The 25,000-nt window shown below is 43.2% G+C and overlaps 1 protein-coding gene across 1 annotated transcript in view; it reads left to right on the top strand.

The window, feature by feature from the left end:
• The window catches only part of LOC306927357 (inactive N-acetylated-alpha-linked acidic dipeptidase-like protein 2), a gene marked incomplete at its 3' end in the record, with an annotated part of 356,780 nt that overhangs the window by 264,488 nt on the left and 67,292 nt on the right, over nucleotides 1-25,000 (top strand). The gene's annotated exons all lie outside the window — the stretch shown is intronic.

The following is a 25,000-nucleotide window of genomic DNA, read 5'->3' as shown; positions in this document are numbered from 1 at the left end:
ACAACCACAGTCTGATACTGTTGGCCACTAAGCAGCTCCAGGGGGAGCAGTTGGGGGTTCAGTGCCTTGCTCAAAGGCACTTCAGCGGTGTTGGGTGAGTGATGACAATCACTTCCCCACCCAGATTTGTCCTGCCCGTCCGGGGAATCGAACCGGCAACCTTTCGGCTACAAGGGTGCTCCTCTAACCCTTAGGCCACCGCTGCCCGAAATGCTCACGGAGCACGAGTATTATAGCCGACCGAATGCTACTTCATTTTTGAGCGGTGCACACCGCTCCAATGACTGGCCACGTGTGTCCCTATGTTCCTATGTATGTCTGTCTGTTTGGAGTAGGAATAGTTGCAATACCGGTAATTTGGTTAATAAATGTCTTCTATCTGTGGGAATTTCCTAGATTTAAATGGAGATATGTTTTGCCAAAGGGACTTTTGTTGTGGCAGATTTTATTTGGCCAGTTTGGGAAAGAAGACAGAGTACTCTGTATAAATCTGAGTTGTAATGTAATTAATTATGTAATGTAAACATGCTGTAAATGAAATTGTGAAATGGTGTCTTATAAACCGATGAGGGTTGGGCACATTGTGTGCAGGACATGAAAATAAATAATCAATCAATCAAAATCAATCAATCAATCAATCAATACTGCTTGGTGAGCTACCTTCAAGTGGCGCTGTTGAGCTTCACACAGTGCACAATAGCACAGTACAGAACAGTACAGTGAGTACAGTACATTGTACAGTACAGTACGTAGTACAGAACACCGTACGGTACAGTACACAGACTACAGTACAGTAACTACCACAATACAAGTATATAGTTGCATCGCTCAGTTCACACAGGTGTGATTGCTTACCAGCATGCAGCGTTTTGTCTAAATTCTGAGAGCGTTACAATTATGTCCTTTATCTTCCTCTGTCATACCCAGTCAGTCTCCATCTCCATTTATCTTCATACAATAACTTAACTTATCTTTCTCTGTCATACCCGGGTCTCCATCTCCATTTATCTTCATACAATAACTTAACCCATTCTGGGCGGGAATCCCTTTTGGTGTTTTAAGCAATATGTTATACTTTAGCTATTGAAAAATAGCAGATCTACAAGCTTGTAGCGCGGCACTCGGTGCCGCGCTACGAGCTTGTAGGTCTGCTATTTTTGAAAAATCGTGAAAATGTGGCACAAATGGGTTTTTGTGAAAACTGTCAGGATTTAGAAGACATTTTGTAGAATCGGCCTCAGATCTAAATGGATTAAGTCCTTTTTTTGTCTTCAGATTTTTGTGCTATCCTTTTGTGTTTACCGCCATCGCGTTGTCTCGTCTTTCAGCCCAGGTATTACCTAACGGTAATATGTAATAATCTACCCGGATTTGCTGGGCATTATGGAGCCTATACTGGAAGTAAACGATGCAATTATGCAGCCAAAGCTTTAGGTGTGAATAAATACGGAGGGGCTCGCTTGAGTCACTGAATGAGTGAATGAACAAATCCATGAGCAGGTTTCAGTGACTGTCACTGTAGGCTGAATGGAAGAGGATCACAGTGTAAGGGATGGTGTTGACAATAATGACTTAATCTTGTCGCACACACACACGCACGCACACACACGCACGCTCGCACGCACGCACGCACGCACGCACGCACGCACGCACGCACGCACGCACGCACGCTCGCACGCACGCAGGCACGCACGCTCGCACGCACGCACGCACGCACGCACGCACGCACGCACGCACGCACGCACGCACGCACGCACACGCGCACACACACAGGGATGGTATTGACAATAATGACTTAACACATTTTGGGCGGGAACCCCTTTTGGTGTTAGCATTATGTTATGCTTTAGCTATTGAAAAATAGCAGATCTACAAGCTCGTAGCGCGCCACCGAGTGGCGCGCTACGAGCTTGTAGGTCTGCTATTTTTGAAAAATCGAAGAACGACTGACATAGAAACATAGCTTTTTCAGAAAACTGACATTTTCAAACAGACATTTTTAGAATCTGATCTCAGGTCGAAATGGGTTAATCTTGTCGCACACACGCACACGCACACACACACGCACGCACACGCACGCACACACACACATGCGCGCACACGCACATGCACACGCACACGCACACACACTTGGCTGAGGTGCACATTCATTCCATCGTCTGTACATCTTTCTTTCTATTCACATTTGAGTACAACACAACAGTAGAATAATAAGCTTTGTCAACGTTGCAAGCACTTGTTATTAAATTAATGCAATAATGCAAGCCTCAAGGACTGGCTGATGGGGTCTGGCGACTAACGATGCCCCCCTCAGATCAATTTTCTGCCCCCTCAATATTAATGTTGCATAATTATACCGTTGGCTTATTCATGACAAAAACGATGATCATTTACCGCACCATTTTATTTTTAATGGCCACTATACTACATTTTCCTGTGGAAAATCGGAACACATTTTTATGCAAACGACATTCTTGATCCCACTGTCTAATTGGCTAATTGGCTAATTGATTGGCTAATTGATTGGCTAATTGTGGTGTTAAATCCAGAGCTTTCAGCTTTTCCATCAAGGTCTGCAATTCTTCTCTGCAAAAGTATTAAATGTAAGAAAACAGTCTGGTGGTTATTATTTCAGAATCCCGATGGCTTACAGTTATTATTGTTACTTGTAAGTGTATCATTCCATTTCATGTTCTAGACCAGCTGTTCTCAACCAAGCGAACCCTCATTGGCAGGGTGAGGCTGTGACAATATTGACGTGTTATGGCTGGACAAATGGAACCAAATGGACCCGTACACTCTCAGAGTCGTGAGGGTCACAGTGGACACCATCCTTAATCTAATCCTATCCTCCTGATCGTCCTAATGTGTGCGTGTGTGCGTGCGTGCGTGTGTGTGTGCGCGCGATGCATTTGATTCATGTGTTTACTGTAAGTGCTCATGTGTGTGTGTGTGTACGTGCTCATGTGTGTGTGTGTGTGTGCGTGCTCATGTGTGTGTGTGTGTGTGTGTGTGTGTACGTGCTCATGTGTGCACGTTTATCTTGTTTATGTAAATGCTACTGAGAGAGAAGACGTGTTGAGACAGTCGGGACATGATAATGATAGAGATGCTTTGCTTGGTTGCAGTTTAAGGAGATTGGACACGGCCCTCGCTAAGACTTAAGCTCATCACATCAACTTTAAAGTATAGTGGATGATCCAAAGCTGATGTCATGATAACCTCCGTGATCTATGTCATTGTAAGAACATGCAGGATATGAAAGCAAGGGCATCACCATCAGGCCATTTGATCAGGCCAGGATATGAAAGCAAGGGCATCACCATCAGGCCATTTGATCAGGCCAGGATATGAAAGCAAGGGCATCACCATCAGGCCATTTGATCAGGCCAGGATATGAAAGCAAGGGCATCACCATCAGGCCATTTGATCAGGCCAGGATATGAAAGCAAGGGCCTCACCATCAGGCCATTTGATCAGGCCAGGATATGAAAGCAAGGGCATCACCATCAGGCCATTTGATCAGGCCAGGATATGAAAGCGAGGGCATCACCATCAGGCCGTTTGATCAGGCCAGGATATGAAAGCGAGGGCATCACCATCAGGCCGTTTGATCAGGCCAGGATATGAAAGCGAGGGCATCACCATCAGGCCGTTTGATCAGGCCAGGATATGAAAGCGAGGGCATCACCATCAGGCCATTTGCAACACTTTTCAGCGTTGAAAACAACACCCACACAGAGCACAGTTGAAAATGTATTTCTGTCTCCTCAAAGGACTGTCTATCGACTGCTTTGACATTATTTTATGCTAACAATCAAAGTGTTAGTCAGAGGTGAGAGGTGAGCCCACTAAGTGTAGTTTAAGCTATCTGCTTCTCATACTAATGAATGCTAATGAAGTAAACTTGATTGGTGACTACAGTTGATTGGTGACTACAGTTGATTGGTGACTACAGTTGATTGGTGACTACAGTTGATTGGTGACTACAGTTCTTGGTATTTCACAAAGTAGCAAAAGTATTGATTCCTGAGACGGAAGTGAATGGTCCTTGGTTAAAGACTATAAGCTTAAAGCTGCAATGGCTTTCATATTGTGACGTGGGTGCTTAATTCTCAGCCAATGACAGCATTTAACACTTTAATTGCCCGGAACTATTTAATCCATTACATTCATGCGCCCAGTCGATTTATAAACACGGACGCCTTTTCCGGACGGACCGGACGGAAGTTCATGATGTTGTGTAGCAGCTAACAATAGCCACAGCACTTTAGAATCGATCGACAACAACGGGAGACAAGAATAAATCTATCGAGACTAGCGACTGGACCGCGGAGCGCCGTCTAACACAGGATCTTTTTTTCAGAAAAAGACGGGATGATTTAGATCGCGATTTATGAACGTTTTAAGATTTTCGTTTTCATCAGCTAAACAGAGGAGGGAGTTTTTTGATGACGTCTCAGTCTTGCGCGTCACCGAGGAGAGCCCAGCAGGCGCGCCTGGGCTATACAGCCAGGCGATCTGTTCTCGTATCAATGAACTTCGTCTTTAGGACAATACTTCGTCCTGAGCGATTAATCTGTTAACTGGCTGAATCAGTGAGCGCAACAGCACCTTAGAGTATATAAGAATAGAGACGGCACCCGGAGGAAACCCTGAGGCGAAATGGACATAGTGGCCGGATTTGGTATTGCAGCGCTGGGCCAATTCTGGTCCGTTGACTATCATTGCGCACGTTCATGATGACACGTGAACGCTGTTTCATACGTGAAACGTGCAATGATAGTCAACGGCACAGCGTGTTCACGATTTGGCCCAATTCTTCCCAGAATGCACTCTGTTCCTACCCGGAAGGAGGAGTGAAATCGCCTCATTAGCTTTTGAGCAACTTAATGCAAGTGGATGGGAGGAGAAATGTATCTCTATTAATATATACTCTAAGAACAGCACATCTCAGTAGACTGTCCCATCCCCTCAGGCTATGGGATTCAACCTTTTCGATTCAAAACTCACATTTAGCTAATTTTGTTGTTTATCTCTGTCCCTTCGTAGAGCTGTGTCTGCCACTCTGCCATCATTCTGTTAGGTTCCTGATATTTGCAGTGGATGAATTATAACATCTTGAGTCCATGTTAATTAGTGAGATCATCGTAATTTAACCCAAGTATGATCCAAACAACCTATAGCCCTGAATCACTTGAAGTATCCTCTTTCATTAGAGTTCATTGAACAATATGGGGGAAAAACAAACAAATGTCTTAACTCTTAACAAATGAGAGCCCTGTCTACTGTACGTCTTTTTGAAGTAATCATAGTGCCTACATGTTTTATGTTACATATATTAGGACATGCTGTACATGAGGAAGGTGTAACATGAGGAAGGTGAAAATTGATGTTTTATGAAAATTATTCTTCTGCCCAAAAATATAGCTGCAAGCAGCGATAACAGGCACTTTGAACAGGCATACCTCATGCCTTGTCTCTGTCTGTCTGTCTGTCTGTCTGTCTGTCTGTCTGTCTGGAGTACGAACATCTGCAATACCGCTGGGTGACCTAAAGTGGCACTGTTGAGCAGCCTAAAAGGGCTTATTGCTCTGTCCCGCCTTGTCGCTGCTTGCAGCTATATTTTACCTTTTGTTTTTCACCTTTTCTACCCTGTGCTTTCTTTCTTTGTTTCCCTCTTTATCCCTTTTGTGAAAACAAAACAAATGGAACTTCCAAAAAAACATAAATAAAATAAAGGTGATTCTGATTCTGAGATAGCTCAAGTCAGTCAGGCAGTCAGTCAGTCAGGCAGGCAGGCAGGCAGGCAGGCAGTCAGTCAATCAGTGACAAAAATAAATAAAACTGTCCTGGAACAGTATGCAATTTGTGAAAAATGTGTAAAATGGCTTATTACTTTTGACGGATTCATTACTGCAACAAAAATCAACACTGGAAGGATTACCGACAATATTTGGACTAGCCCATGCATATAGAATACAACCCAAAGTTCAACATCACTTTAATTGTATTAGTGACTGCGTAGAACTCAATCAATATTGTTTTATAAAATGCTAATAATAATCAGTTATTGTTTCTCATACGCTTACTATACAGCACATGGGAGTATTTGCCGTATGGATGGAGGATTGCACGCACGCTCACATACACGCCACAGCATTCTGGTCTAGGCAGAATGTTCTCAGGCTTCTCAAACTACTCAGATTTGTATTGTTGACCTGATACATCATTCTGTTCCACTGAAAAGAGCTGCTCTTAAGAGCCTTGCTTCAGAGCAGTCCTACAGTATAGCTGTGGAGAGCATATGAGTGCATTATTCAGCTAGTGTTTTTGTGTGGAGGGTTGACTGGTGTCTGCTGCATCCATCCTCCCACAAGGGAAGCCATAGCGCTGTATACCTTACCTACTGTATGATACATGTGCCGCAAACACTACAGCTATACTTTACTCGCTGTATACTACTGTAAGACATGTGAATCCCTTGACTCCTTCAAAACCGCTCTCAAAGGGCACCTACGGACGGCTGCAATTCGAAACTGGCCCCCGTAAAATCTGAATCCACCCCACCCAGCCCTTTTTCCCCCTCACTGTATACGTTTCTTTTCCCCTTTTACCTCCTTTATGATGAATTGCTGTTCTGTTCTTTGGCTAAAAAAAATCAAAGAAATTCCATAAATTAGAAAACAAATGTCTACACTCTACAAGCTCACAGCGTGGCATCAAGCCATGGGTTGTGAGCTTTTAGATCTTCTATTTTCACTACAGTATACTACAGCGTACTATCCTGCATCTGTGACGTTTTGTCAAGGGCATTATATATATATATATATATATATATATATATATATATATATATATATATATATATATATATATATCAGTGGTGGAAAGTAACTAAGTACTATTACTTAAGTACTGTACTTAAGTAAAATATTGAGGTATTTGTACTTTACTTGAGTATTTCCAGTACTTTTACTACATCTCAGAGCCAAAATTTGAACTTTTACTTCACTACATTTATTTTAAAACTTTAGTTACTAGTTACTAATTTTAATTAGAAAACATACAGTACATTAACCACTTCAACCCTATACATTTCGGCCATTTGAAAATAGCCGATCTACAAGTTCACAATGCGTCGCAACGCGACGCATTGTGAACTTGTAGATCGGCTATTTTTACGTTTAGATCGGCTATTTTCGATGTTGTACACATTTTGAACTTGTGAAATGGCACATTCTGCACAATGAGTACTTTTACTTTAAGTATGTTTTGATGCCGATACTTTTGTACTTTTACTCAAGTACATTTTCAATTCCGTACTTTTACTTGTAACGAAGTAGTTCTAAATTGCAGTATTGGTACTTTTACTTAAGTAAAACAATTGAGTACTTTTTCCAGTATACGGTGCATATACACTGTATCACTGTGTGACTTTAGAAAATTGCTATACCTGAGCCAGAGCTCTTGTACAGTATGTGTGTTAAACGGTGCGGGTATGTGTGTACATACTGTATACTGCACATGCAATGTACAGCGGGGACAGAAAGAGAGGTTTTGTTAAAGGTCAAATGTCAAGGCTGATCCACGCAGGCTGTGTTTGCTGTGGTGTGACAGTGTGACACGTGTCATGTCCCATTTATTACCCTCATGTCAGCTCGAAGGAACATCGCCCACACACACACACACTCATAGATGTTACTGTGCTTCGTGTCTCACTGTTGCCCTTTCAATTAAATGTTTACAGCCAATAGAGCATCGCAGTCCCGCCCCCTACCATGGACCAGGAAATGATTCTCCGTTCATTTTCCTCATAGACATTTCAGAAAGTATTTATTTAAAGACGTTTACGCCGCGGACAAAGCCAACTCGAGTCGTGACAAATCGTGACAACAAACACAATTTTTTGGGCCGAACAAAAGAAGAAAAAAACGGCAGGTTGTTTTTCTTCTTTGTAATTATTTGTTTGGTCCAAAATATTGTTTGTGTTGTCATGAGTTGTCACGACTCGAGTTGGCTTTGTCCGCGGCGTAACCGTCTTTAAATAAATACTTTTTGAAATGTCTATGGGAAAAATGCATTGGGATTAATTTCCTGGTCCATGGTAGGGGGCGGGACTGCGACGCTCTATTGAAACATGACATTTTACTATTATTACTATTATTTATTTCAAAAGGAAAAAAAACAAAGTGAAATAATATACACCTGGGAAGATTGAGATGACACTGAAAACAAAAGATCAAAGATCAAACAACAGGATAACTATTATGGCAAAAGAACAAGTTCATAATTATGTTGTGAATATATTATATTCACATTGAATCGAGTGTTTGATTCCTCACGTCAAACTGAGTTCATTCATGAACCGCTGTGGCAGCGGTGGCCGAACGGATAGCGGCGCGGTCTTGATACCGGAAGGTTCCTAGTTCGAATCAGCCGTCCGACACGTTAAAATTACCACCGCTGAAGTGCCCTTGAACAAGGCATTGAACCACTACGATGAAATGTGTTCTATGAGCAGGGCCTGGCTGGAAACAAGTTCTTGAGCTTAGCCCAGATACCCTGGGTAAATATAGATTTCATTTCATTTCATTTCATTTCATTTCATTTCATTTCATTTCATTTCATTTCATTTCATGAATTCATCCATTTGTAAGAGTCCCACTTACACACCGGGGATTTTTTTATTTTATTCTTGTATCCATTTAGACCTGAGGACGATTACAAATGTCTTCTAAAGCCTATCTTTCTATATTAGTGGTTCTCAAATTATTTCATGTCAAAGACCCCCAGAAATGTTATGAAATTGGCTGCAGCTGACCCCATCTAAAAACATGTTGTTCCAGGCGGGACTATAGACTATACCCAGAAGCAAGATTTTGAGTTAAAAAAAAACGTTCGCTCTGAAAGCATAAAGATTTCAGATGTGTCATCACTCATCATGTCACATTGTTTAAAGTTGAAATACTTCTTTCTCTCTAGTGTGGAGACGCAGGTGAACCTTGAGACTATCTCCCCGACTGAAACTGTTGTTGCAATGTTTACAGATGAAAGGTTTTTCCCCAGTGTGGACAATCTGGTGTTTCTTTAGATCACTCGAACGATAACAACGCATGTCACACTGTTCACATTGGAAAGGTTTTTCTCCAGTGTGCATATGATGGTGTGTCTTCAGAGCACTTGAACGATTAAAACGCATGTCACACTGTTCACATTGGAAAGGTTTTTCTCCAGTGTGGACACGCATGTGTCTCTTCAGGCTACCTAACAGACTGAAACTCTTGTTGCAATGTTTACAGAGGAAAGGTTTTTCCCCAGTGTGGACAATCTGGTGTTTCTTTAGATAAGTCGAACGAGAAAAACGCATGTCACACCGTTCACATCGGAAAGGTCTTTCTCCAGTGTGGACACGCTGGTGAATCTCCAGGCCACTTGAAAAGCTGAAACTCTTGTCACACTGTTTACATAAGTGAGCTTTCTTTCCTTTGGAAGTCAGCTGACGGGTCTTCACTTCACAACCTGGCTGAGTTAATGTCTTGGTGAATCGTCGACAGCTGTAAGATCTGGCTTCATCCGTGTCTCCCTGTTTCTGGCTGCTGGTTACAGGCCCGGTTACTTGCGGAACGGCTGCCGATTTGATCCGTCCATTCTTTAACAATTGCAAGTAGAGTTTCTTGTGGCTCACCTTCATGTGTTCATGGAAGTAGCCCTGAGACGTGAAGGCATATACACACTCAGAACAGGAGAAGAGCTGAGTCTGGGAGGATATGCGGGGCTCACTCCCTCCAGGTGCTTCAAAGCTGCTGCTGCTGCTGCTAGACATGGACTTTGACTGATACTGACACTCTCTTCTTACCCTCTCACCATGTAATCCGGCTGCTGGTGAGAAATAAACACCTTTTGATTTGAAAAAATTCTTAGGCGATACTGGAACATCCAAGGACATCCTCATTCTTTATATACTGTAGGTTGAACCAGAGCTCTCTATAGGTTGACGTCACTCACAACCCGAGCCGTTGCCATGGGTGCCCGACAACGGTGGTTTGCACAGCCGCCTTTGCAGTTTGTCCACGACTCAAGTGTCCTGAATTCTTTCTGTCCTTGATTTCACACCTTAAAGGAGAATTCCATGCTAGAAGGCTTTCTTACCTTTCTTACCTTTCTTTGTAGTTGTTACGTCCCCACCAAAGAGGTCCAGGTGTTTTTTTGTGCAAAAGCTCCTTATTATAAGCACTCAATGAATTGCATTGAATTGAATGGGAATTGAATGGGGCTATGGGGTGTTGTGCTAATTCGCTTAGTTCCATCGAAATAAGTAGTAAAGTGTGCCGCTTGGGATATTATTGAGTGGTGTAAACCACTCCTACAACTGGCTTTTGTGTGCAGAAAAAAATGAGCATGGTTGCTATGTTCAAAATAATTTCTGACGTAATTAAATCACACCCGGGTGAACTGGATGACCGTAGCAACCATGGTCATTTTCTCTGCACAAAAAAAGCCAGTTGTGAAATCACATCCAGGTGTGATTTCATTACGTCAGACATTACGTCAGACCACAGCTGATCATGCTATATAAAACCTTACACCACTCAGTTCACACGGGTGTGATTTTTTACATTATGAAGAGAGGATATATACAATTTATTTTTTAATTTTGAGCGATGGAAATAAGCGAATTAGCTCCATTCAATTCCCATTCCATTCAATGCAATTCATTTACGGCTTATAATAGGGGAAATAGCCAATAAGGAGCTTTTGCAAAAAATAACACCTGGACCTCTTTGGTGGGGACTTAACGACTACAAATAAAGGTAAGAAAGCCTTCTAGCATGGAATTCTCCTTTAAGTGCCTCGTACCAAACGGTTCTATGCGTATAGTGAGTATACCATTACACCATACTTTGGAAGTCTGCATCATGTGACCTGGAGTGTTCTCTACCTTGACGATAATCTCCTCAAGGCACAGATACAGTGTTGTTTTCGTCGACTAAAACTATGACGGAAAATGTTTGTCGACGCGTTGTGAGCTTGTAGATCGGCTATTTTCAGCAAGTGTAAAATCAGCCATTACGACGGCACAGAAAGCAACTGTGATTGAATTTGAACCACTGAGCTGCACTTTCATCCCACCACATTATGGACGTTATAATATTAACATTATCTTCACAATATGTTCACAGGCTACTATATGGGTTAAACAATCACACCCTTGTGAAGTGAGGGGCGCTCTTATCATCATGCATTTTCATGATGTACATTAAACAAAAAAGAAGAGACAAAATAGCCGATATACTCGTCCACATTATGACGTAAATTCTCCATTCGTTGTTAATAATGGCATTTAATGTTTGTGTTAACACAAATCACACCTGTGTGAAGTGAGGGGCGCTCTTTTGAAGTTAGCATCGTACATCATCATGACGTGACATGTCGATTTACTCGTCTTCATATGACGTACATTAATTTTCCTTTCATTGTCAATGGAATTTAATGGTTGTGTTTCCACAAAGTATTTCCAATTTCCAGTACTTTTACTTCTACTCCACTACATCTCGGAGCCAAAATGTGTACTTTTACTCCACTACAATTATTTGAAAACTTTAGTTACTAGTTACTTTGGAGATTTAAATTTTGATTAGAAAACATACATTAACCACTTCAACCCTATACATTTCGGCCATTTGAAAAAAGCTTGTAGATCTGCTATTTTCAATAGATTTTGTACACATTTGAAATGTGAAATGGCACATTCTGCACAATGAGTACTTTTACTTGTAATACAGTACATTTTGATGCCGATACTTTTGTACTTTTACTCAAGTAGGTACATTTTCAATTTCGTACTTTTACTTGTAACGAAGTAGTTCTAAATTGCAGTATTGGTACTTTTACTTAAGTAAAACAATCGAGTACTTTTTCCACCACTGCTTAGCGCGAGTATCACTGCTATTGCTATAGAGTGATTTAACAGGTTATTAAAAAACGTGTCCGCGATATGGGTCCCGGCCCTATGTTTGGGAAACTGTGCTCAATAAGGTCCCGGGAGTGAAGAAGACAAAGCAAAAGGTATAGACTGATATGCTTCAGTTAGCCCATTTTGGGCGGGAACCCCTTTTGGTGTTAGCATTATGTTATGTTTTAGCTATTGAAAAATAGCAGATCTACAAGCTCATAGCGCGCCACCGAGTGGCGCGCTACGAGCTTGTAGGTCTGCTATTTTTGAAAAATCGAAGAACGACTGACTCAGGTCAAAATGGGTTAGTCTCTACTGAGTGGAGTGTTAGAGCTGGGTGTTGTTTCTAGTGCCCACATCCGTCCGAAGGCATGTGTTATACAGCCTTCACACCGTGCCATCTTTAGCCTACCTCGCTAACAAAGCCCTGTGGGGTTTATACTGTTCCTGGTTTAATTTCCCCAGGTGACCAATCTGCTCGTATACGGCATGCACCTTCCTCTGGTAATCTGTCCCTCCACGCTGCGCCATTTGAACCGCTGCTACTTTATTTTTGGGGCTGTTATTATAGCATAAGTAATGGACTTGTTTTACTCTGACTTATGCAAAGCTGTGTGTGTGTGTGTGTGTGTGTGTGTGTGTGTGTGTGTGTGTGTGTGTGTGTGTGTGTGTGTGTGTGTGTGTGTGTGTGTGTGTGTGTGTGTGTGTGTGTGTGTGTGTGTGTGTGTGTGTGTGTGTGTGTGTGTGTGTGTGTGTGTGTGTGTTTGCTGAGGTGTCACAAGAGAGTGAGACATGGCTCACGGCTCATCAGCCTCAAACAAGGCTCAGAGGTGCCATGCCGACTGATGAGGGCTGCTACTTTAGTTGTGCGTGCGTGTGTGCGTGTGAGTGCAATTCACATTGAGATTAGAATTGGCCTTTAGACATTTAGAAGTTATGTTTACGGGTTAGGAGGTATGCCTGAATAATAAATAAAAAAACAGTAGTTGCATGTGTACAAGTGTGTCATTAACCGAAAATAACAGATCTACAAGCGGAGGACGTCGACATTTTAGGATAGTACAAATTGCATTATTAAAATCTCTCTCTTTTAAAATAGTCCATGCGCCCGTGCGTGCGTGCGTGCGTGCGTGCGTGCGTGCGTGCGTGCGTGCGTGTGTGCGTGTGTGTGTGTGTGTGTGTGCGTGTGCGTGCGTGCGTGTGCTGTACTGTCGGAGCATAATATTATGTCTCTGCTGCCTGTCATGTCGATGTAAAGCTGTCACAGCGTTTTCCTTGATGGCTGTTGACAACAACTTGACACGCTCACAGTTATGCTTCGCTAGCAGTGGGCAGGAACCCATTCTGCTGCTGGGCGTTTGATTTAACACATTTAGACCTGAGGACGATTCTAAATGTTTCTATGTCACTGGTGCTCAACCTTCTTCATGTCAAGGACCCCCAAGAATATCTGGATTTGTCCACCGACCTCCATCTGAAAACATGTTGTTCCAAGGACCTACCCCAGAAGCAAAGATTTGAGTTAAAACATTCGCTCTGAAAGAATATATATTCAAAGATTTGCGGCACATCTTGACGATTTAAAAAAAATAGCAGACCTACAAGCTCGTAGCGCGGCACTCGGTGCCGCGCTATGAGCTTGTAGATCTGCTATTTTTCAATAGCTAAAGCATAACATAATGCTAACACCAAAAAGGGTTCCCGCCCAAAATGGGTTAATGAAATGGCAAGTATGCCATTTCTCATCACTTTTATGTGTCACATTTTACGGGAAAGACCGGAACTTCGGTTAATTTGTGTTTCTCACAGAGCATAAACAAAAGGAAAGGAATTGACACATCCACTTTACACTGCTCAGTGGAATGGAATGGCATTCGTAGTGGCGAGGTTAGGACACGTTTAACTTCAAGTCATGATGCAAAGTTCCCCTTTGAAGTCCCCCTTGAAGTTTACAGCTTCTTCTTGGACTTCCTCCACTATTGTGGCTTTTTGTAGAGGAATTAGTATGATATGAATGGTATGGTATAGGTATGGTATAAGAATTTTGTAAATGATCTATGTGACTAAATTTGACTGAGGTACTGCCATTGAATTTTTTTCATGTCATATGGAAGCAGGGAATCATAGCTTCAAATTGACATATTGGTTCTTCAGTTTAAACCACCAGTTTTGGAGATATGGCTTATAGAGTAATTCATGTCTTGCAGAAAACAGCGAGTTGAGAAAACAGGCTTAAAAGGCTCACTTCTGTGGTCTCTAACATTACACCTAGCTACATGTTTAAGCATTTATTTCATATTTACATGTCGATTTCAGCTCTTATTTCAGACATGCTCTAGCATGTGAAGAGTCTGCCTGTGCTATTAACTCATTTTGAAAAAAAGAAATGTCTAAGGTGCCTTGTCATTTTGGAGACCTTTATTGTGTTTTATCATGAGTAGCTATAGATGGGAACTGAATCACTGATCATTGTCTCGTTATGCCATCATGTACATAATCTACAGCTGTCATATAGGCCTATCTATAGATTATCACAATCTTTGTAATTTCTCATGCAGAGAGAGGTGTAGCAGCATGATTAAACAACGCCACTGTATCGCCTTCACACAATGCATTATATCATGACGTACTTAATTAACACCGAATCAATGCATTAATTAGGGCACTCCAAACTCAACAGCTCACTCACACGCAAATGCTAATACGTCTCAATTGCATCTGATTACACTGCAGTACGGTTTGCTTTGCGGCATGTTATGTTCAGCGTGCATAAGTGGTTCGGAGGCGTAATCAGGTAAATGATATTCTCTTATTTTTTCTTTACTTATAATTAATGCTATATCTATAAGACATTAACCCATTCTGGGCAGGAACCCCTTTTCGTGTTTTAAACATTATGTTATAATTTAGCTATTGAAAAATAGAAGATCTGCAAGCTGTATGGTATGGTATAGGTATGGTATAAGAATTTTGTAAATGATCTATGTGACTAAATTTGACTGAGGGACTGCCATTGGATTTTTTAGAATTTTTGTTTTTTCATGTCATATGAAAGCAGGGAATCATAGCTTCAAATTGACATATTGGTTGTTCACTTTGACCCACCAGTTTTGGAGATAGGGCTTATAGAGTAATGTCTTACAGAAAACAGCGAGTTGAGAAAACAGGCTTGAAAGGTTCACTTCTGTGGTCTCTAACATTACACCTAGCTACATGTTTAAGCATTTATTTCATATTTACATCACTTACCATTGTCTCGTTATGCCACCATCATGTACATAATCTACAGCTGTCATATAGGCCTATAGATTATCTCAATCTTCGTAATTTTGCATGCAGAGAGAGGTGTAGCGGCATGATTAAACAACGCCACTGTATCGCCTTCACACAATGCATTATATCATGACGTACTTAATTAACACCGAATCAATGCATTAATTAGGGCACTCCAAACTCAACAGCTCACTCACACGGAAAATGCTAATATGTCTCAATTGCACCTGATTACACTGCGGTACAGCTTGCTTTGCGGCATGTTATGTTCAGCGTGCATAAGTGGTTCGGATGCGTAATCAGGTAAATGATATTCTCTTATTGTTTCTTTACTTATAATTAATGCTATATCTATAAGACATTAATCAAGCCTATATATATATAGGTAGGCACTTCATGTTCCCCCGGCCTGATGTTCTGGGTATAGCTGGCGTCTCCAGGGGGCCGCGGTGGCGCTGCTAGGTAATTACTATAGCTCTCGGAATACGCTTGGAGAGAATGAGACATTAATGCAGTTTATTACATGGCTTGGTTGAATGCTTGATTCTGATTGGTCAATCGCTTAATTCAGCGGTGAGTTATCTCATGATAATGACCGCTCCGCTGTATAATGACCGCTGCCTAATCAAACCCTCTGAGCACCACCAGCTGCGCGGCTGCGCCCGCTTGATTTACTGCCGTTTCCAACATAACAGCCATGTAAACACACACACTACTGACACACAATGTAATTTACAGCTAAACATTGCTCTTAAAAATGTTTTTGAAAACATTTGAGCGAGAAATAGACGAAGCAGCTGGACCCGAAAATGGATTCTATTTGATCAACTCACTTCCTTGTTTTCCGACAGTGCTTCAGCCCTGCAGCTGGGCAGACGCAGCCAGCGCGAAGTTATGGAATACTTTTTTTGTTGTGTTTTGGATCAATGGATTAATTTATGTTAGTTAGCCATGTAATAAGCGGGATAATATCTGGCTAGGTGGTCAATTGGTCATTGTCGGGATATAATTCACCTTCAGGGAGTGTAACCACCTCGGCTTCGCCTCGGTGGTTAAACTCCCTGTCGGTGAATTATCTCCCGACAATGACCACCTAGCCAGATATTATCCCTTACTTAGTTCCCTATACTTGAATGTACTGTAGCATGCTGCTATCCACTTTCAATTACAGTTAGTCTGTCTCCCCCATGTGTATTGTGTACAGGCAGGGAGGCAGGTGACGCACACGCACGCTCGTACACACACACACACGCATGCGCACACACACATACATGCACGCGCGCATGCACACACACGTTCCCTTGCCTATACAGGTAATTACTTTGCCAGTGTGCTGTCCTCTACAGCGTGGCTCTGATCAATACAGGTGTTGGCGGCTGGTCGCTAGTTGGTTGCAGCTTTATAACGCAGGCAGCTGTCTCGGGAGGGCTTGAGGACGTGGATGTATAGACTGTCCTCTCTGCAGGCGTGGAGGAGCAGAGCAGATCGTTACGGCGTTCGTTCGTCGCGTCCACCGAGCATAGCCCGTGTATTTGTTTTGCTAACAGTGCCGCTCGGCAGAGGCTCCACTGCCTGGATCAGACGAGGTTCTGTGTGTAAGCCATCTGTGGGGTTTCTCAAAGAGAGAGATAGAGAACTAACACTCAACGTTCTTACGTGAAAGCCAAGGGGACGTCTTGAATTATTCTCCGTACAGCATACTTGGATCTCAGCTTTGACAGTGTGCATATTGTAGTAGCCATGGGGGGAAAGGGAATAAACAAATCAAAGTTTTGATGGTATATCTACTGGTGGAAATCGTTATAGAATTATTTATGTGAGTGAGGCTGGTGTCGCATATGCCTTGATCATACACATACTCTGTGTGCACGTGCGTGAGTGCGTGCATTTTATATATGTATTCATTTATTTATTGTTTTATGGAGAGAGAGAGATTAAGAGAGGGGAGGGAGGGAGGGAGGGAGGGAGGGAGGGAGGGAGGGAGGGAGGGAGGGAGAGAGAGGATCAATTGAGGGAATGAGATAGATCACCATGTGGAGATAGAGATGTAGAAAGAGAGACAGAGGAATGAAAAGCTAAAAGGGGGGTGACTGATGGAGACTGAAAGAGGAATACAGAGGAGAACTATGCATGGGAAGTAGGACAGACAGACAGACAGACAGACAGACAGACAGACAGTGAAAAGTAAATGGGCCTCCGGAGAGTGTCTGACAGCGTGCTGCTGCTTCCACTGAACTGCTCCGTGGGTAAATGTCAAAACATTGTCTGGGTCTGAAAAATCACTAGCTATACTCCCTAATCTATAGTGATGAATCTATATATGACATTCTGTAGTGGTGTCCCAATACAACGTATAGCGATGATGACTATATACATCACGCAAATTCCAGCTTTTCACCAGAGGAGAACATTTTTATTTATTTTTTCCCAAACTGATTTAATAGCACAGGCAGACTCTTCACATACTAGAGCATCTCTGAAATAAGTGTCAGAGCTGAAATCGACATGTAAATATGAAATACATGCTTATACATGTAGCTAGGTGTAATGTTAGAAGGTGTGAGTGAGGCCTTAGACTGCTAGACTCCTGCAGAGCTACGCAGTAAAGGAATCTGCCGTAGACATAGTCTGCTATCACCCAAATAGATCTCTGTGTAGAAGGAAACATGCCAACAGTCCTGGAAGACTGTTGGGCGTTCACACCCTGGTAGAAAATGGTTCTTAATTAAACTGTCCTGGAATATCGTGAGTACCCACATGCCATGATTTCTGGAAAGTACATTTCTGTTTTTCTCAAATAACGTTTTGCTGCTTTTAGCACTACAAGCCAAATGCAGATGAACCTCAACGTACTGTACTGTATGTCCAATGATGATTTCCAATTAACCACAGCAAATCAGACCAAAACTATCTGGACCAGGGGTGGGCAACTTTGACAATGGAGAGGGCCACTATATTTATATTAAACTATCTGGACCAGGGGTGGGCAACTTTGACAATGGAGAGGGCCACTATATTTATATTAAACTATCTGGACCAGGGGTGGGCAACTTTGACAATGGAGAGGGCCACTATATTTATATTAAACTATCTGGACCAGGGGTGGGCAACTTTGACAATGGAGAGGGCCACTATATTTATATTAAACTATCTGGACCAGGGGTGGGCAACTTTGACAATGGAGAGGGCCACTATATTTATATTAAACTATCTGGACCAGGGGTGGGCAACTTTGACAATGGAGAGGGCCACTATATTTATATTAAACTATCTGGACCAGGGGTGGGCAACTTTGACCATGGAGAGGGCCACTATATTTCCACACTCACTCCCTATAGGGCCATATATTACTGTCGTAGCAAAAATAGCTATTTTTGCTATATTCGAATTGAAATCTTACAATTTTGCAATTTCTTAATTGGAATCCTGAAAATGAACATTTTTATGTAATTTCAAATGCCTTTAATTATACGTGTGTTGCGCCATGAGCTACTAATTTAGACTGAAGTAATTAAAGCGGGTCAATATTATATCAGTATTCTGACATTAACCTGGGGGCCACATGAAGTGAAGGTGGGGGCCGCATGTGGCCCCTGGGCCGCCAGTTTCCCACCCCTGATCTGGACGGATAGATGCAACTCTGTATTTGTTGCACTCCGGCTAAGAGGAACAGACTATGCTGTATATGTTTTTAGTATTTCTGGATGATCTGGCCCTTTAAGATTGATGTCCCTCAGTCTTGTGGGACCGGCCTATAGCACAGTGTGCTCAGCAGCACCTGCTCCAACCCTTTGTGTTGGTAATGGTGTCGAGGTAGGCAGGGCCACCTATATGAAAATGATCCGTTCTCATCCTCGCCAAAGGTTTAGGCCGGAGAGCCTCTGTGGGCTCAGTATATATTGCAGCTAATGAGTATAGAGGGGTTGTTTCTGTGTGCGTGCGTGCACGTTAGGCACGCCTTCTGTGTGCGTGCGTGCGTGCACGTTAGGCAGGCTGACTCTGTGTGCGTGCGTGCGTGCGCGTTAGGCAGGCTGACTCTGTGTGCGTGCGTGCACGTTAGGCAGGCTGACTCTGTGTGTGTGCGTGCACGTTAGGCAGGCTGACTCTGTGTGCGTGCGTGCACGTTAGGCAGGCTGACTCTGTGTGTGTGCGTGCGCGTTAGGCAGGCTGACTCTGTGTGCGTGCGTGCACGTTAGGCAGGCTGACTCTGTGTGCGTGCGTGCGCGTTAGGCAGGCTGACTCTGTGTACGTGCGTGCACGTTAGGCAGGCTGACTCTGTGTGCGTGCGTGCACGTTAGCCAGGCTGACTCTGTGGGCGTCCGTGCACGTTAGGCAGGCAGGCTGACTGATGGCCGTGCCCCTCCAGCCCAGTGTGTGTTGCCCTGTGGGAGACCCAGCAGTAAACACACACTGGTCCTGCAGCTATGAATCTCTGCCAGCCACTCACCTCGGCTCAGCTACCCCCCAGACCCCCGCACGGCTACCCCCCAGACCCCCGCATGGCCACCCCCCAGACCCCCGCTCGGCTCGGCTACCCCCCAGACCCCCGCTCGGCTACCCCCCAGACCCCCGCTCGGCTCGGCTACCCCCCAGACCCCCGCACAGCTACCTCCCAGACCCCCGCACGCACCCCAGCACGCACACAGACTGTTTGGCCAGGCTCAGCTACCCCCCAGACCCCCGCACTGTTTGGCCAGTGCACTAGCAGCCTCTACTCTACTGCTCCACGCATACGGCCCAAAAAGTCTGCACAGTACAATTCATTCAAAAATTATTATCAATGTCAAATTATTTGCACATGCAAAGTACCTAACAATTAGGCATGTAAATAGATATATATATATATATTGTACATAATAGACTAAAATGACAATGACAATTTAAATCGTGATTAAATCACAATTTGAATCGTGATGCAAACAGCAAAGAGGGCGCGTAAAAAAGAGATAAGTAATTACAGGATCTTTAAGATAATTGATTAAAAACAGTTTCCAGTCATTTTGCTACTGTATGGAATAGACTATAGAGGATAAGAGAAGAACATTAAAGAGAAAATACTGGATTAAAATAATCTTCGGTCATTTGTCTTGGAAAATACATTTGTGTTAACATTGTGACAAATCATATACTGTGAACCTAGTATTGTGATTCAGATCAGTACAGAGCAGTCAAAACACAACGTTGTGTTCTGTGGATACAATTATGGCTATTTTAAATATTTAGAGGTCACTGCAAAATGTGTCAAATATATGTATTTTCCAGCAACCAATTTGAAAATGAAATCTACAGTCGTTTATTTATTGCTCTCTCTCTCTCTCTCTCTCTCTCTCTCTCTCTCTCCCCCTCTCTCTCTCTCTCTCTTTCTCTGTCTCTCTCTCTGTGTTTCTGTACTTAATAAATCTATTACGTTTACACCTCGAAATTAAGAGCTGTTTCACTCGTGCTGTTTTATAAGCTGTGCCAGAAATTATTTCAAATTACTGACGGTTTATCTGGGTGGTAATAAAACATGGCATTTTGTTGAGAAACGGTACTAATAATCATAAATTACCCTAATAATCCATGAATAAAACTATACTACCAGAGTTATACCTCAGTCATAGTATTCCAGTTATTCCTCTTTTTATTTTTATATATTTTATTTTACAGTAGAAGAGCCCACTGTGTATTTAGTATTTCCATCCCTCCCTGAAATCTGAAATGATCTTGTATACACAGATGTATTTGATTGTATAGTAGTAGATCTCTATATACTGTAAAATCAAGGCAAGAATAACAGACAGAGATGGTGACTGCTTAATTAAGTTCATTTAGGACCTTCTAGCAGTTAATTTCGTTTTATTAAACACATTTCTTCCATATGTAGCCCATGTTTTGTAATGGCATCATGATGCTATATGCCCATGGATATACAGAGTGAACTTAACAATTATACATGAATATAATAGCTTTTATATAATCACCAACATGAATTTATGTTTGTTATTTACAGCTAGGTAGAGTAGTGGGGGAGATGGACCGTTCACCAAATGTTTACTTTTAGCGCTCTTTTATTCATGGTCTATTTTCATGGTCTATTCAATCTGTTGGGACGCTGCATGCAAGCTTAAAACAGTGTTAAATCAGGCCCAGATGGACCTATCCTTGTTTACCGTGTGGCTTATGCCAGGTAACTCCATAAGTTAGCTGTAACAAACAATTCCCTCGTTCCCATTGTTTTGGTTGTTGGAGGACAATAATACTCACATAAAATATGACCCCATCATCTCACTGCTGTGTGTTTCTGCAGTGGTATATGACCCCATCATCTCACTGCTGTGTGTTGTCTGCAGTGGTATATGACCCCATCATCTCACTGCTGTGTGTTGTCTGCAGTGGTATATGACCCCATCATCTCACTGCTGTGTGTTGTCTGCAGTGGTATATGACCCCATCATCTCACTGCTGTGTGTCGTCTGCAGTGGTATATGACCCCATCATCTCACTGCTGTGTGTTGTCTGCAGTGGTATATGACCCCATCATCTCACTGCTGTGTGTTGTCTGCAGTGGTATATGACCCCATCATCTCACTGCTGTGTGTTGTCTGCAGTGACCCCATCATCTCACTGCTGTGTGTTGTCTGCAGTGGTATATGACCCCATCATCTCACTGCTGTGTGTTGTCTGCAGTGGTATATGACCCCATCATCTCACTGCTGTGTGTTGTCTGCAGTGGTATATGACCCCATCATCTCACTGCTGTGTGTTGTCTGCAGTGGTATATGACCCCATCATCTCACTGCTGTGTGTTGTCTGCAGTGACCCCATCATCTCACTGCTGTGTGTGTCTGCAGTGGTATATGACCCCATCATCTCACTGCTGTGTGTTGTCTGCAGTGACCCCATCATCTCACTGCTGTGTGTTGTCTGCAGTGACCCCATCATCTCACTGCTGTGTGTTGTCTGCAGTGACCCCATCATCTCACTGCTGTGTGTTGTCTGCAGTGACCCCATCATCTCACTGCTGTGTGTTGTCTGCAGTGACCCCATCATCTCAGTGGTATATGACCCCATCATCTCACTGCTGTGTGTGTGTTGTCTGCAGTGGTATATGACCCCATCATCTCACTGCTGTGTGTTGTCTGCAGTGACCCCATCATCTCACTGCTGTGTGTTGTCTGCAGTGACCCCATCATCTCAGTGGTATATGACCCCATCATCTCACTGCTGTGTGTGTGTTGTCTGCAGTGGTATATGACCCCATCATCTCACTGCTGTGTGTTGTCTGCAGTGACCCCATCATCTCACTGCTGTGTGTTGTCTGCAGTGACCCCATCATCTCAGTGGTATATGACCCCATCATCTCACTGCTGTGTGTGTGTTGTCTGCAGTGGTATATGACCCCATCATCTCACTGCTGTGTGTGTGTTGTCTGCAGTGGTATATGACCCCATCATCTCACTGCTGTGTGTGTGTTGTCTGCAGTGGTATATGACCCCATCATCTCACTGCTGTGTGTTGTCTGCAGTGACCCCATCATCTCAGTGGTATATGACCCCATCATCTCACTGCTGTGTGTGTGTTGTCTGCAGTGGTATATGACCCCATCATCTCACTGCTGTGTGTGTGTTGTCTGCAGTGGTATATGACCCCATCATCTCACTGCTGTGTGTGTGTTGTCTGCAGTGGTATATGACCCCATCATCTCACTGCTGTGTGTTTCTGCAGTGGTGGAAAAAGTACTCACATAAGTATCAATACTGCGATGTAGAAATACTCTGTTACAGGTAAAAGTCCGAAATTAAACATTACTTGAGTAAAATTACACAAGTATTGGTATGAAAATGTACTTAAAGTACCAAAAGTAGAAAGTACTCTTTATGCAGAATGTCTCGTTTCAAGTTTTCAAATCTATAAAAATCTCTTGAAAATGATCTACAAATTCACAATGCGTCTCATCGCGACACATTGTGAGCTTGTAGTATATATAGGGCTGAACTGGTTAATGCACTGTACTGTGTGTTTTTGTAATAATAATCAAAATTACAAACTAACTAGTAACTAGAGTTTTCAAATTATTGTAGTGGAGTAAAAGTACACAATATTTGCCTCTGAAATATAGTGGGGTAGAAGTAAAAGTACTGCAAATTTGAAATACAGTAAAGTAAAAGCACCTCAAAATTGTACTTGAGTACAATACTTTCGTAGTACTCCTCCGGTACAGTATCTCCCACTGGGCTGTGGTCATGTAACCTGACTCCGCCAGATGGGGCAGCAGAGAGTACACTGGGTTCCCCCCTCCCATCTGGGAACTCTCAGGCAGACTTGATGCCCGGCCACAAAACGGCCTGGCCAATCAGCGGCAGCTAGAGGCGGGATCAAGGCAGCACTGTGTATGCCTTGATCCCGCCTCTAGCTGCTGCTGCTGATTGGGGAACCCAGTGTACTCTCTGCTGCCCCATCTGGCGGAGTCAGGTTAATGGTCATGGCCGTGGGAAGATATTTACAGTAGGAGGTGCATGCTGTATGACTATGTTCAGCAGGGGGTGCTAATGCGCGCGCCACAAATGTATCAGCATTTTCACGCGGAAAAGCGGCTTAAACTTTCCTTCTCCACACACATGAGCAATCTGACACAGGCAACTAACCAGGATATAAGGTGCCGATACTGTGATACAGCATATTTATTAGGCCTAGTAACAGAAATCTGTTCTGATTAAAATATTATTATTTTCCCCCTCCTGTCCGAGGGGGGGGCTGTGTCTGGGGGGAGGGGGTACCCAGCCCCCCCAGCACCCCTACTTCCCTCAGCCATGGGTAGTACTCTGATGGTACAGTATCTCCTACTGGGCTGTGGTACTCTGATGGTACAGTGTCTCACTGGGCTGTGGTACTCTGTGGTACTGTGGTACTCTGATGGTACTCTGTGGTACTGTGGTACTGTGGTACTCTGATGGTACTCTGTGGTACTGTGGTACTCTGATGGTACTCTGTGGTACTCTGTGGTACTTTGGTACTCTGATGGTACTATGTGGTACTGTGGTACTGTGGTACTCTGATGGTACTCTGTGGTACTCTGTGGTACTCTGATGGTACTCTGTGGTACTGTGGTACTCTGATGGTACTCTGTGGTACTGTGGTACTCTGATGGTACTCTGTGGTACTCTGTGGTACTCTGATGGTACTCTGTGGTACTGTGGTACTCTGATGGTACTCTGTGGTACTGTGGTACTCTGATGGTACTCTGTGGTACTCTGTGGTACTGTGGTACTCTGTGGTACTGTGGTACTCTGATGGTACTCTGTGGTACTCTGTGGTACTGTGGTACTCTGATGGTACTCTGTGGTACTCTGTGGTACTGTGGTACTCTGATGGTACTCTGTGGTACTCTGTGGTACTGTGGTACTCTGATGGTACTCTGTGGTACTCTGTGGTACTCTGATGGTACTCTGTGGTACTCTGTGGTACTCTGTGGTACTGTGGTACTCTGATGGTACTCTGTGGTACTGTGGTACTCTGCTGGTACAGTATTTTCTCCCACTGGGCTTTGTGTTCCAAATGAAACATTCACAACAGTACAAACACACTGCTGCGCCACAGCTGAACGCTTGCCTTTCCAACAGCGGAAAACACCATTCTAAAATACACAGCCTTCCTCGGCTCCATATCCCAGCATCCGATTGCTTTAATAGTTTCTCAACAGTTCCGTTGATGCTCAACGAGCCAAAGATTCATACCTACGGGAGCGTTGCAGCTGGAGTGTAGGATCTGAGATGAAATGGCATAACATCT

The sequence above is a fragment of the Electrona antarctica genome (assembly GCF_951216825.1).
Source record: "Electrona antarctica genome assembly, chromosome: 7".
Lineage (NCBI taxonomy): Eukaryota > Metazoa > Chordata > Actinopteri > Myctophiformes > Myctophidae > Electrona > Electrona antarctica.
Note: the sequence above shows the minus strand (reverse complement) of the source record. Positions and strands in the feature narration are given on the sequence as shown.